The sequence below is a fragment of the Puma concolor genome, chromosome E2, assembly GCF_028749965.1.
Source record: "Puma concolor isolate L17-30 chromosome E2, mPumCon1.1.hap2, whole genome shotgun sequence".
Lineage (NCBI taxonomy): Eukaryota > Metazoa > Chordata > Mammalia > Carnivora > Felidae > Puma > Puma concolor.
Window position 1 is genome coordinate 21,074,857 of NC_141681.1, and position 12,176 is coordinate 21,087,032.

The following is a 12,176-nucleotide window of genomic DNA, read 5'->3' on the forward strand; positions in this document are numbered from 1 at the left end:
GGATGGCTGAGGGCTTGGAGCCAGGTGGGTCGTGGGCTGGCCATGGCTACGGGTTTGTCCAGACCAGTTACCTAGTTTTGTCTCCAGGTTTCTAACCACTCCTGCATCTTCCCCTCCTCTGTGACAGCTCATATATATTCTTGCTTCCGTGGTTCTTGCTGCTTCTGCAGCCAGGCATCGGCAGGTGCTCTGCCAAATACTGATCCAGGCTCTCGTTGCTCAGCCTTTCACACCAGAACTGCATTTCATTCAACCCGGGAGTGTCCAGCCATTAGAGGTAGCACCAGGAGGCCTTCTTCCTCTCCCTGAGCTCGTAGCCTTCTCCAAGGAGATGTGGAATGTTGGACGGAGGCAATGCTTTGCCAGGTAGAATTCAACAGTATTACATTCCAGCTGTGTTTTGCCCAGTGTCTTATGCCTTCAAACTGCCTCCAAGGGACTTCCTTCCTCCCTGTCTGTCGTTGCTGTAAGGAAGTAGTCAACCTTCCTCTCCCTTCTTTGCCTAGGAATTGTGATTCCTTATGCTGAATGTTCCAGGGGCTTTTTCAGGATTCTTCCCATGAGACATCAGAAACCTTTTGCAAAAGGGACCTCTGCAGCCCCTCCTTAGACATCCCAGGAGTCCAGAGATGCTTATGCAAATGAGGTTCCCTCTGTGGTCCACTTCTCTGTGCTATTGGGGAGCTTTTCTCCACACTAATCAACATCTCATCTTAATTGCTTTTGTTTATGGTTCAATAAGTGCATCTCTTTTTTGGCAACACCAGCTCACAGCAATATCTTAAATTACCCAAGCCTGCCCGCTTTCATTTATGAACTCTGGCTTGTGTCTGATGAGCACTTAGATTTTTAACCATTTATTTCCTCTGCATGACAGGGAATGAGGAACATAAAGCTGATGGGAACAGTAAAGAAGGGGGAACACCGGAGACTAGGGAACCATAAAAGTAGCATACAGTGTGCGAGGCCAATATAAAAGCAATGAGTTTTTAATATACAGCATGTGTAATACATTCATATTCCTAATAAAGTCAATTATTGTTGAATCTGTTATTTCTCAATTTTCCACCTCGGCTCAGACAAAAACAAATCTGGAGCCATTCAGAAGAAAAAAAATTATACCACAGTAATTGCAAAGGCAGCAACTGTCAAAAAATTGTCTAATAAGGACCTGTTTCACACATTTACCCTTCCAGGAACTGGGGGTAATGTTGGGAACAGAGCTCATCATGAATATAATCGAAGGCAAAACTGAAGCTTTGCCCTTGATTTGAGCAATTATCTTACTCTTTGCTCCTTCGCCATCCTCCGACTGTATTCTAGCTGTCGTTCTGCAGGCAGAAGCAAGATGGAACGTGCAGAATCGGTGGGGACACATGTGCTTCAGTGACATCTCAGTTTATTAATGGCCTGGGTGAATCTGTCCCTGCCACTCCATCTTTCTGTGCTTTGGTTTCCTTTTTTGTTTCATGAGGGCATTGTTCCCAAACCTGACTGATCATCCAAATAATTTGTCTTAAGTTTATTTTTAATTGTAGCAAACCATTGCTAGTTTAAAAAACCTTAGCGTATTAGTATTACTATTTTTATTTATAGGAGAATATTAGTTATCTATTGATGCATAACAATATCACCACAAATCTAATGGCTTAAAAAAAATGCCTTTATTACCTTTACGATATCAGTTTCTGTGGGTAAGGAGTTTACACACAGCTTGGTTGAGTCCCCAGCCTCACAAGGCAACAATGGAGGGGTTCGATAGGGCAGTGGTCTCTGCTGAGGCTGGACTGGGGAAGGCTACGGTTCCAAACTCATGTGATTGTTGGCAGAATTCAGTTTCTTTCAGCCCATTGGACTGGAGACCTCAGTTTCTTGCTGGCTGTGGGTGAGAGGCCAGCACTCTCAGTTCCTAGATAGTTGTTGGCTGGAGATTTGCCCCTGTTCCTTTTTACGTGGGTCTCCTCAACACAACCATCTGCTCCATCAAAGCCAGCAAGGGAGAGACTCTACAAGACTGACATGACAGTCTTAAATAGTACTATCATGGAGGTGGCATCCTGTATTTGCTGTATTCTAGTGGTTAGAAGCAAGTCACAGTTTCCACTTACACTCAGGAGAAGGGGGTTACACAGTCATGTGACTACCGGGAACCTGGGTCGTGGAGTCCACCTTCGAGTCTGCCTACCACAAAGAGTAGCACGTGAGAGTTCTTTAAAAAGCAAAAAGTAAAGAAAGCTGTAGGGTCCAATTCTCCTTTTTTCCATCGATTTTGACCGTTTGTACTTTAAGGTTTTGGTTGGTTGTCTCAGTCTCCCAAGGCTGCCCTAACAGATTATCATAAACCAGGTGGCCATGAAACAACAGCAATTTACTCTTTCACAGTTCTGGGGGCTGTGAGTATGAAACCAAGGTGTCAGCAGGGCCTGACTCCCTCTGAGGCTCTAGGGAAGAATACTTCCTTGCCTCTTCCTAGCTTCTGGCGGCTCTTGACAATCTCTGTTCCTCGGTCTTTGGCTGTTCCACTCCAGTCTCTGCCTGTGTTGTCACATGAACTTCTTCCCTGTGTTTTCTTGTCCCCTTCTTACAAGCAAACCAGTCCTTGGATTTAGGACCTATCCATTTCTAGTATCACCTCATCTTAATTACCTCTGCAGAGACCCTACTTCCAAATAAGGCCACTCTAGGAGGTCTTGGGTAGACATGACATTTTCCTGGTACACTATTCATGCCGCCGCAGTGGTTAATTTTTTCTTTGCCACCCTAACACTCAATCCTATCTGTAAACCACTCTTACTCCCTCCCCACTGTGGAGGAGGATTTGCTCTGTTAGAAGTGGTAAAAGGCAGAGGCTAAGGACTACTCTTCTCTTACTAGTCGTGAGATCCCGGCAAGGTACCTAGTCTCTCTCTGCCTCAAATTCCTGTGAAACGGTCATCATCATAAGAATGGTATTTAACTTGTAGGGTTGTTAGAGGATTAATTGAAATAATATATGTAGAGCAATTAGCACAGTGCCTGGCACATGGTAAGCACTCTGCAAAGGTCAACAGTCATTACTTACCTCTCACTTCACCTTCCTTCTCTACCACCTGCTTTTCTGAATTTCTAAACATCACGTTTAGTGTTTGCTTTGTTACTTTAAATTTCATTTAAATTAATGGATTAATTATTTATTATAATTAGCCATAAGTATGATATAAATTATATAAAATATATAACATGTAGATAAAATGTATAATTATAATCAATGAGGAATTAATAAATTTATGAGAATTAAAATTAACTTATTAATTAAATGATTTAAAATTATATATTTATGCTTAAAACTCTTTATGGATTCATCTACTCAGTTTGTACAGTCTAGATCCTTCCATCTTAAGTAAAGGAATTAACAACACCCTTCCTCCTCCTGCAACTTCTGTCTCTTGCCTCCTGCTGTGTCAACTATATCTTTATTCTCCCTTCTCAATTTTTATATTTGTTTTATGATATCTAATTCTGTTTTTGTTTTCTATGTTTTGTTGAGGCTAATTTTAATAATAGCTTTTACGTCAAAACTCAACATTCTTTATAAATGTTTTTAAGTTTATTTGTTTATTTTGAGAGAGAGAGTGGGGAAGGGGTGGAGAGAGAGAAGTAGAGTGAGAGAATCCCAAGCAGGCTCTACAGTGCCAGCGCAGAGCCTGACATGGGGCTCTAACCCACAAACTATGAGATTGCGACCTGAGCCAAAACCAAGAGTTGGACGTTTAAATGACTGAGCCACCAGGCACCCCTCTATATTTTAATACTGTGAGAATAATAATGACAGCTACTATTTGCATGTTTATTAGAAGGGAATTACCATGCCAAATAGATTACATATATTAGCTTATTTTGCCTCTATATCAGCCCTATGAGGTAGGTGACATTGATAGATGAGAGAACTAAGACACAGAGAGGTTAAGTAACTTTTCTAAGGTCACAGAACTAGTAAGTGGCAGAGGCAAGAGTTTGATCCCAGGCTGTCACCTCAGACCTCTTGCTCAGGGCCAGTATGTTCTGTGGCCTCTCAGTACCCCTCGTGGCACTCACCATGATCCTGTGGGCCAGCTGGGCTCAGGAAGGGAGCGCAAGACTGTGCCTGTAAACTCACACCACTTGAAGGGATGTGGGAAAACGTAACTTTCTTTCTTTGCTTATACCAAGTGAATTCCTCAAAATGACATCCTGCATTTTAGTTTTTCACAGTCATCCCAGGCTTTTTGTGTACAATTGGACCTTGAACAACATGGGTTTGAACTGCGTGGGTTGGGTCCACTTCTATGCAGACATTTTTTATTAAGTACCGAACAGTACTAGATATATATTCTCTCTTCCTTAAGGTTTTCTTAATAACCTTTCCTTTCCTCTAACTTACTTTATTAAGAATACAGTATATAATACATATAACATACAGAGTATGTGTTAATGGACTGTTTATATTATTGGTAGGGCTTCCGGTCAACAGTAAGCTATTAGAGATTATGCTTTGGGGGAGTCAAAAGTTTTATGGGGACTTTCATCTGCATGGTGCATTGTTGGCGCTCCTAATCCCCATGTTGTTCAAGGGCCAACTGTATGTTCTTGTTTTTCCGGGGGTTCCTTTAGTTTTTCTTATTGACAGAGAAAACTCTGCCTTCGTGTTCCCATTAAGGACTTGCAGCTTCTTTGTTATACCAATGAAAGGACAGAATCTACTTCCCTCTTGCAGATGTTGTTTCCGGCACCTGCCAACTTCCTGTTTCCATTTGCACTGATTGCTTTTTGCTGTGCACTTGTCATTCTGAGATTTCATTTTATTCCCCTCTGGGATTAGTTTCTATTTTTCCTTGGATTTCCTGGACTCTTTCTATTTTTCTTGGATTTCTTTTTCATTTGGCTGAAGTATATTCTCAATTTCATTCTTGTTTTGTAGAAAATATTCTTTGCAGAAATGTTAGTATCTTTGTATTTGTGTTGTCTGGGTGTATAATTGAAATCCATTTTCCCTCGAAGGGTGAGAACTGATGTGAATCTGATTACTGTCCCATTGAAGATAACTCTTTTCTTCTCTTTGAGCTTTCAGGATTTTCTCTTTATCTTTGCTAGTTTGGATACTCACAGGGATGTGATGTGAAACTTTATGGGTTTTTTTTTTTTTAAATTTTTTTTTCAACGTTTTTATTTAGTTTTGGGACAGAGAGAGACAGAGCATGAATGGGGGAGGGGCAGAGAGAGAGGGAGACACAGAATCGGAGACAGGCTCCAGGTTCCGAGCCATCAGCCCAGAGCCCGACGCGGGGCTCGAACTCATGGACCGTGAGATCGTGACCTGGCTGAAGTCGGACGCTTAACCGACTGCGCCACCCAGGCGCCCCTAAACTTTATGGTTTTTTTGTCTTCTTGGCAATAGTCCAAAGGAATCTATCATTCGGAAGACCCAAGTTCTTTTGTTCCTATGATGATTTCTTTGGGACAGTTTTTCTTTGAATTATAAGTTCTTGGGTTCCCCTCAGTTCTGGAACGGGGCTCAGGAGTTTTGTGATCCTTCACAAAATTCCCCCGAAGCTTTATTAGTCAGTAATGTCTGTGAACCACCCAATAAGATGGCCCTTGGGATCACTTTCTGTCCTGGTGCTTTTACCTGATAGCGTGGCCAGTGTGTTTTTTTGTGATGTTGCCACACGGTGTTGTGCTCCTGTATTTCAGTGCTTTTACTAGTGTGGTCAGGGTGGAGATGTGAAGTTAGGCCACCCCTGTCTACTTCGCAGCATTCTTGCAAAGGTCACATGCAATCTTGTTTGTAGAACTGCTTTGAAAACTCTCCAGGGTCATTGACATGTCTGAAGCTGATTCATTCAAGGTACTATGGCTTTTGGCTAGGCTCTGTGAATTTCAACAGAGTGGTGGTGACCTAGTGGAGAAAATATTTGTCCTTGGGTTCCATTTCTGCTGAATTTTTCTTTCATATTACCTGCTTCTTGGTTCCTGAAGGAAGGTAGATGTCTCAAGATACAGCCGTCTGTTTTAATTTCTCCTCTTGCCTCTTTTCTTCCTATTTGCTGACTTAAGTATCAAATCAGGCTTGGTGTTCCTGGTTTATAAATAGCAATGCCTCCTCAAACTGCTCTATAAATCATTATTATTAATAACAGGGATAATAATGATAATACTAAATAGCACTCAGGTAAAATCTTCTGTTACAAAATGCTTTCAGAAATAGTACCTCTGGGCTGCTGGTTTATATGGGAAACACAAAAACTGATTAAAAATGATGACTGTTCTATCCAAAATGTGTTTGCTTTTCTGGGTTGAATTCATTTGTTTGATTGAAAATTTCAAAAAGAAGGTGTATGCTGGAGAGGGCTGAGGTTGTGGAAGTAAGCACAATGCAGAGCACTGAAATAGTTCATAGATAACCCAAATATTTGGAAGTACGTGGGTGACAGATCTACCTTATGCTGGAAAAGTAAAGTCATGTAGACATAGCAGATCCAATGCCTAAAATAGAATAATCACAGCCACATTTCTAGAAACACTTGTGGAATCATGACAGCCCAAGGTAAGGGGCTATCTCTAGAGAAAGATGGTGGATTTAGGCATTATTTAGCATCTCAGTGCCTCCATTTTCTTATCTTTAAATAGGAGTTTAAAACTGATCTCCCCAGGTTGCTGTCAGCACCTACCAGTCTCTAGCACATAGGATTAACATTCCCAAATCGAAGGTGCTGTTGTTGTAACTGAAATTGCTGTCATGTTGTACTGAAATTTAATCTTGTACGGGAGGCACTGCAAATAAAAATCATTTCATTTTTGTGTACATTTTTAATTTGAGTATAATATATTTGCATAAAAGTACACACAGATAATATGTATACAATTGGGTGGATATTCACATGGCAAACACACCTATATAACCAGAACTTGGAACTGGAACACCAGAACTCACCCAATGGATACCCATGTTCCCTCGATTAGTACCTGCCATGAACTCCTACCAAAGTATAAGGCATATCATAACTTTGGACACCATACAGTCATTTTGCCTGGTTTTGAACTTATCACCAATGGAATTATACAGCATACACTCTGGCTCTTCTGTTTGGTGAGCGTATGCGCAGTCTGGTTTGTGCATTCACCCATGTTGATCATTCTGTTGGAGATCTTTCTGTCTCACAGCCACGTGGTACGGTGTTTCATGGGTGTTGGGTAACTTCCAAGTGGCCACCATGGAGAGTGCTGCTGTGAGTGTTCCAGGACATTCCTTCTGGTGAACATAAGAGGGTAACGGTCTTCATGCTAATAATCTAGCAGGCTGGGGTGGTTTTCCTCAACCTCTTCCTCTTTATCCAGTTGATCTCCGAGGCCCAGGCATCCATCTCCCCAGTCTCTGAGGTCTGACCCTGCCACCCATTGCCTGAATTACTGCAATAACTGTGTTTCCTTCCAATGTTTTCCCATCTCTCCCAGCTGAACTTCCGCACTGCCAGAATAGTCTTCCTGAAATGCACAACCGATTGTGTCACTGTCCTCAAAATTTTCATCCTCAATACAATTGAAACAAAGCAAAGCAAAACAACACAACTCTGAGCTCCTTGTAGAATCAGGATCCACTTTGAATGAGCTCCTGCCTGCATCTCCCTCTTCATCACCTTCATCTCTGTGTACTGATGCCATATTGGATTAGCTCCTTTGCTGCTCCAGTGCTATCTCAGGCTGGCAAGGCCTTTCTTCCTTTCTGCCAATGTTGAATTTCTTCTCATGGTTGAAGACTAATGCAGTGCCATCGTGTTCCAACAACGCTTCCTGCCCCAGTCTCCATGAAGAGACACGTTCTAGTCTGACATCCTAGAACTCATCCTGTCCATCTGATCAATCCAGCCCTGATCTATTGAGGGCTGGGCTTACAGCTTTTTCTATCAGTCAGTTCCTTTTGTTTCCTTGTTCAGATAGTGTGGCTATTCCCTGGGCTCTTTAAGGAATTGTCCTCATCCTCATTAAAGAAGAGAACCACCCTGGAACAGGCTCTTGTCAAACAAGTTCCTCATGATTGGGGTAAGAGGACCCAATTTCCTGTTTATATTAATTATTAGAGAATTACGGTTTCATGGTAAGTTAAAAGTAACTTTTCTTTGTGTAATTACCTCATTTGCAAGGCAAGTGAGAAAACTTTACTTCCTCTCAGTAAGAAACCATTTCATTTTCAATAAGACCCTAGAATATCCCTTGGAGTCTGGCAGGTCCCCGGACCTGGGATTTGGTTTCTGCAGCAGGGAATCTGAAAGGGATGGAGGGATGCAGAATCGGTGATGGAAGTTCCTTCTACTTCCAGGCCATCTGATGGGACTGACATTCTCTCCTCTTCAAAATCATTCCTGTTCTCACTTCGGCAGCACATATACTAAAATAGGAATGACACAGAGAAGATTAGCACGGCCCCTGTGTGAGGATAACACGAAAATTCCTGAGCATTCCATATTTTTAATCTACTCCTGAAGCCAAGACTACTCTGTATGTTAGCTAATTTGAGAATTAAAAAAAAAAAAAAAAAAAAAAAAAAAGAATCACTCCTGCCCCTTACCCTGGGCCCTACAGCCCTGAGACAGTGCTGCTTTCTCCCTGACATGGAACAATGGCCTGTATATGCGGGTGTCACCTTCATTTGTCTTCTCTGTCCATACTATTGCAGAAGGCTTCTCACCCCCAGCACGTGGCACACCCAGCACATAGAAGGGCCTCAATAAACACTTGCTGATTGACTGAATGAATGTTTTTATTTCTGAATGTGCAATTAAAAGTCACTTGCCCTGGGGAGATTACTTCAATGTTTATTATTCTTTTTTGGAAATTGAAAGGGGAAATTTTAGTTGATTCCATAAATTGATATTTATTAATGTCTAATGCATATCTGCAGAAACTAAAGACATTCAAACTGGCAGCGTATTTTAGGCTGACTGGAACCTATACCCTACCATTGCTTTGTGTTGAATTTCTTCAATTAATTAATTTATTTTAATTTAATTTTTTTTCTTTTGAGAGAGACAGAGCAAGCATGCACACATGAAAGCGGGGAAGGGGCAGGAGGAGGATCCTTTTTTTAAATTTATTTTTTGAGAGAGAGAGAGAGAGAGCGCGCGCGCGCCAGTTGGGGAGGAGCACAGAGAGAGAGGGAGAGAGAGAATCCCAAGCAAGCTCTGTGGCGCCAGCTCAGAGCCCATGATCTCATGAACCTTGAGATCATAACCTGAGGCGAAATCAAGAGTCTGTCACTTAACCGACTGAGACACCCAGGAGCGGAGAGAGAGAGGGAGAGAGAGGGAGAGGGAGAGAGAGAATGAATCTTAAGCAGACGCTATGCCTGGCACTGAGCCCGATCTCAAGACCATTAGATCATGACCTGAGTTGAAATCAAGTGTTGGTCACTTAACTGGACTGAGCCACCCAGGTGCCCCAACTTTGTATTCAATTTCAAGTGCGAGTTGTGACTCCCACCTCTGTGTCAGGGGTGACGGTGGACACTGTGCACTTGTCTGTTTTCATCCTCATTCTTTGCATGTACAGTTCAAGGAAAATGCCAGTTTTTAACAAATATACGTTCAGACAAACAAACCTTTCTCCCAAGGAACTAAGTTGAATGGATCTCAAAGATATGAGGAAAAGTTTCATTATATGAAGCAATGACATTTAGTGGGGCCTTAATCCATAGCCCCTCATATTAAGGTAACATTAAATCATCTCGTCAAACAAATATTTTTTCGACACCTGTGCTGGACACTGGGAGCACAGTGTCGAACATGGATTTATTTCTTCTTTCTCATGAAACTTCTGTGTCTCCTGAGGGGAAGCCAGACCAAACAGGAAAAAGGCAAGTAAACAAGCAAATGACTTAAAATGGTTCCAGAATGTGACAATAATAAGGCCACATTTCATTGATTTTTAAGACACATTTCTTTTCACCTTTTAATATTGTTGAAATTGTGATGTCTTAAAATGGGAATGTGTGTTTAATATATTGTTTTTCCCCCTGAGAAGTTATTAAATTGATGCTTTGACTTCCGATCGATGGTGTCTCAGAATGGACGAAATATGGTAATGATAAAAGCTCACATTTATTGAACACTAACTATGAGTCAGGTGCAGAGCGGGACATGCTGCAGCATTGTCTCTTTTATTCTGGATAACAACCAGATGAGTCATGTAGAAGCCCCTGTGCTTTACAGGTGAGAGAAATGCCTCTCAGGGCCGTGAGGCACCTGGCTTAATGGCGAACACCTGCAGGGGCCAGTATTTGAACTGGGCATACCTGACTCTGCTGTCTTAGTTGCCAGTGTTATTCCCTCCCCCTGCCGCCGATCCCTTTTGGAAATACTTGGTGCAAAGCGATCAGTGCTATTAGGATTTCCCCAAGTACTCCTAGGTTGTCTATGTGGTTTCTGTATAACGAGGAGGTACCCCTGAAAGGTAATTTGTGTGTAAATGGGCTCCCCAGAAACACACTGCAGAGACTACACCCGCAGAGCTCGTGTCCACTAGTGAATCTTGGGACAAGGACTGGGGCCCATCTTGATCACTATTCTTGCAGTCCTTGACCTGCTCTGGTGAGCACTTAGAAAAAGGTACAAAGCAACCTTTGTATTACCTGGGAGTCCCTTTAGAAAGATGTTCTGCTATGAAGAGAGAAAACTCTCGATTTTACTGTGGGGAGGATAGGGTCTGCAGTGGGAGGATGCTAGAGATACTTTCTAAACCAAGCCAACCCCAGAGAGGTTAAGCGGCTTGCTTGGCATGCCTGAGGCTGCTTGGAGAATCAGAAGCAAGGCCCTGACCTTTCAGACCCACGAGGGGTTTATGTCGCTCACTGGTTCACCTCTTTGTCCTCTGTCCTTTCTCCTTCTTCCCCCATTTCCTTCTCTCTCTCTCCCTCCTTGCCTTTCACTTCCTTTTTATTTAAAGAAGGGCATGCTAGATTGAAAATGTATGAAATAACTGTGGTGGCCAAAGCAGTGAAGAGTGACAGCTAAAATAGAAAGTTCTGGAACTTGAAAAAGTATGAAGGACCACTAAGATTAGTTGAGGATTGATTTATGTGGCTAAATAGTTAATATGCTCAAAGAGGTTTTAAAATATGAGGCTTGTGATTAATATTTATAGCTCTAAGTGATGAGAAATGACCAGAAAAGAAGCCTGTTGGGTTGACTTAAAGATTCGAAAAATCTCCTGAGATCATACAGACTCAGGAAGGGGGAAGGCGGCTGTGCTATCGTGTTGGAAGAAGCTGGCTAATGCATGAGGAATCCAAAACAGGAGCTCTGGGAGAGGCTGTGTATGCACTGGAGGCAGGAGGGACTTGGAGGCAATTTCCACCTTCATTGAATTCATCTCACACAGACTGGCCTGATTTGGTTTAAACTGAGCTTGTAAATCGAAGACTGCACAAAAAACCAGCGCATGAACTAGTAACCTATTTAGAAAATTCGTGAAAGAATTGGAAACGGAACACTTTGAATCCATCCAGTTAGCCACCGGAAAGAAACACTGAGGGAGAGAAGGACTTCTGGAGAAATGGGTGCTTATCTGCCCTGCCTGCCTGTGGCTGTTGCCACGGGGAGTCAGCTCACTGGCTGTCCCAAGAGAAGAAATGTTTGTGGCTACAAATCTGCACTCTGTAGTTTAGTGTTCCCGGAGATGTCCTCTCCCTTTGGCGTGCGAGCAGTTTATATATATTTGGCTAAGCTGAATTCTTCTAACTAGAATATAACACGCTGTCTTGGAAATTTCTCACTGCTAAATGAATGTTTAAGAGCCTGTCATTAGTTGATAAACATAGATACAGAAGAAGAAACTCATTTTAAGAAACTCTGGCATTCTGGCCTTAAAAAGAATAAATTACAGTATGATTAGTCACTTCAAAAAGGGTTTCTTCATTTAAAAAAAAAAAAGCTTCACCAATGAGTATCTTTGAAAAAAAAAAAGAAACCCAAATAAAAAAAAAAAGAGAGAACTTTCCAACTTTATATTCTTACAAATATATTCAGTATATAAATGTAGGTTACTCCACCTAAATATATACACAATGAACTTTGCACTACTTTGAGCTCATTCATGCATTCGTTCATTCAATCACATAAGAGATATTCAGGCAGATCGCATGAGGAAGACAGAGAAATAAAATAGTG

At 41.9% G+C, this 12,176-nt stretch overlaps 1 long non-coding RNA gene and 1 other non-coding gene across 3 annotated transcripts in view; both read left to right on the top strand.

Annotated features, from left to right (window-relative positions):
• Nucleotides 1–12,176, top strand: part of LOC147573425 (uncharacterized) — a 783,429-nt gene that overhangs the window by 583,973 nt on the left and 187,280 nt on the right. The window lies entirely within an intron of this gene.
• LOC112857605 (U6 spliceosomal RNA) lies at nt 8,378–8,483 on the top strand. Its single transcript, XR_003223335.1, has one exon. It is a non-coding gene; the product is annotated as a U6 spliceosomal RNA (small nuclear RNA).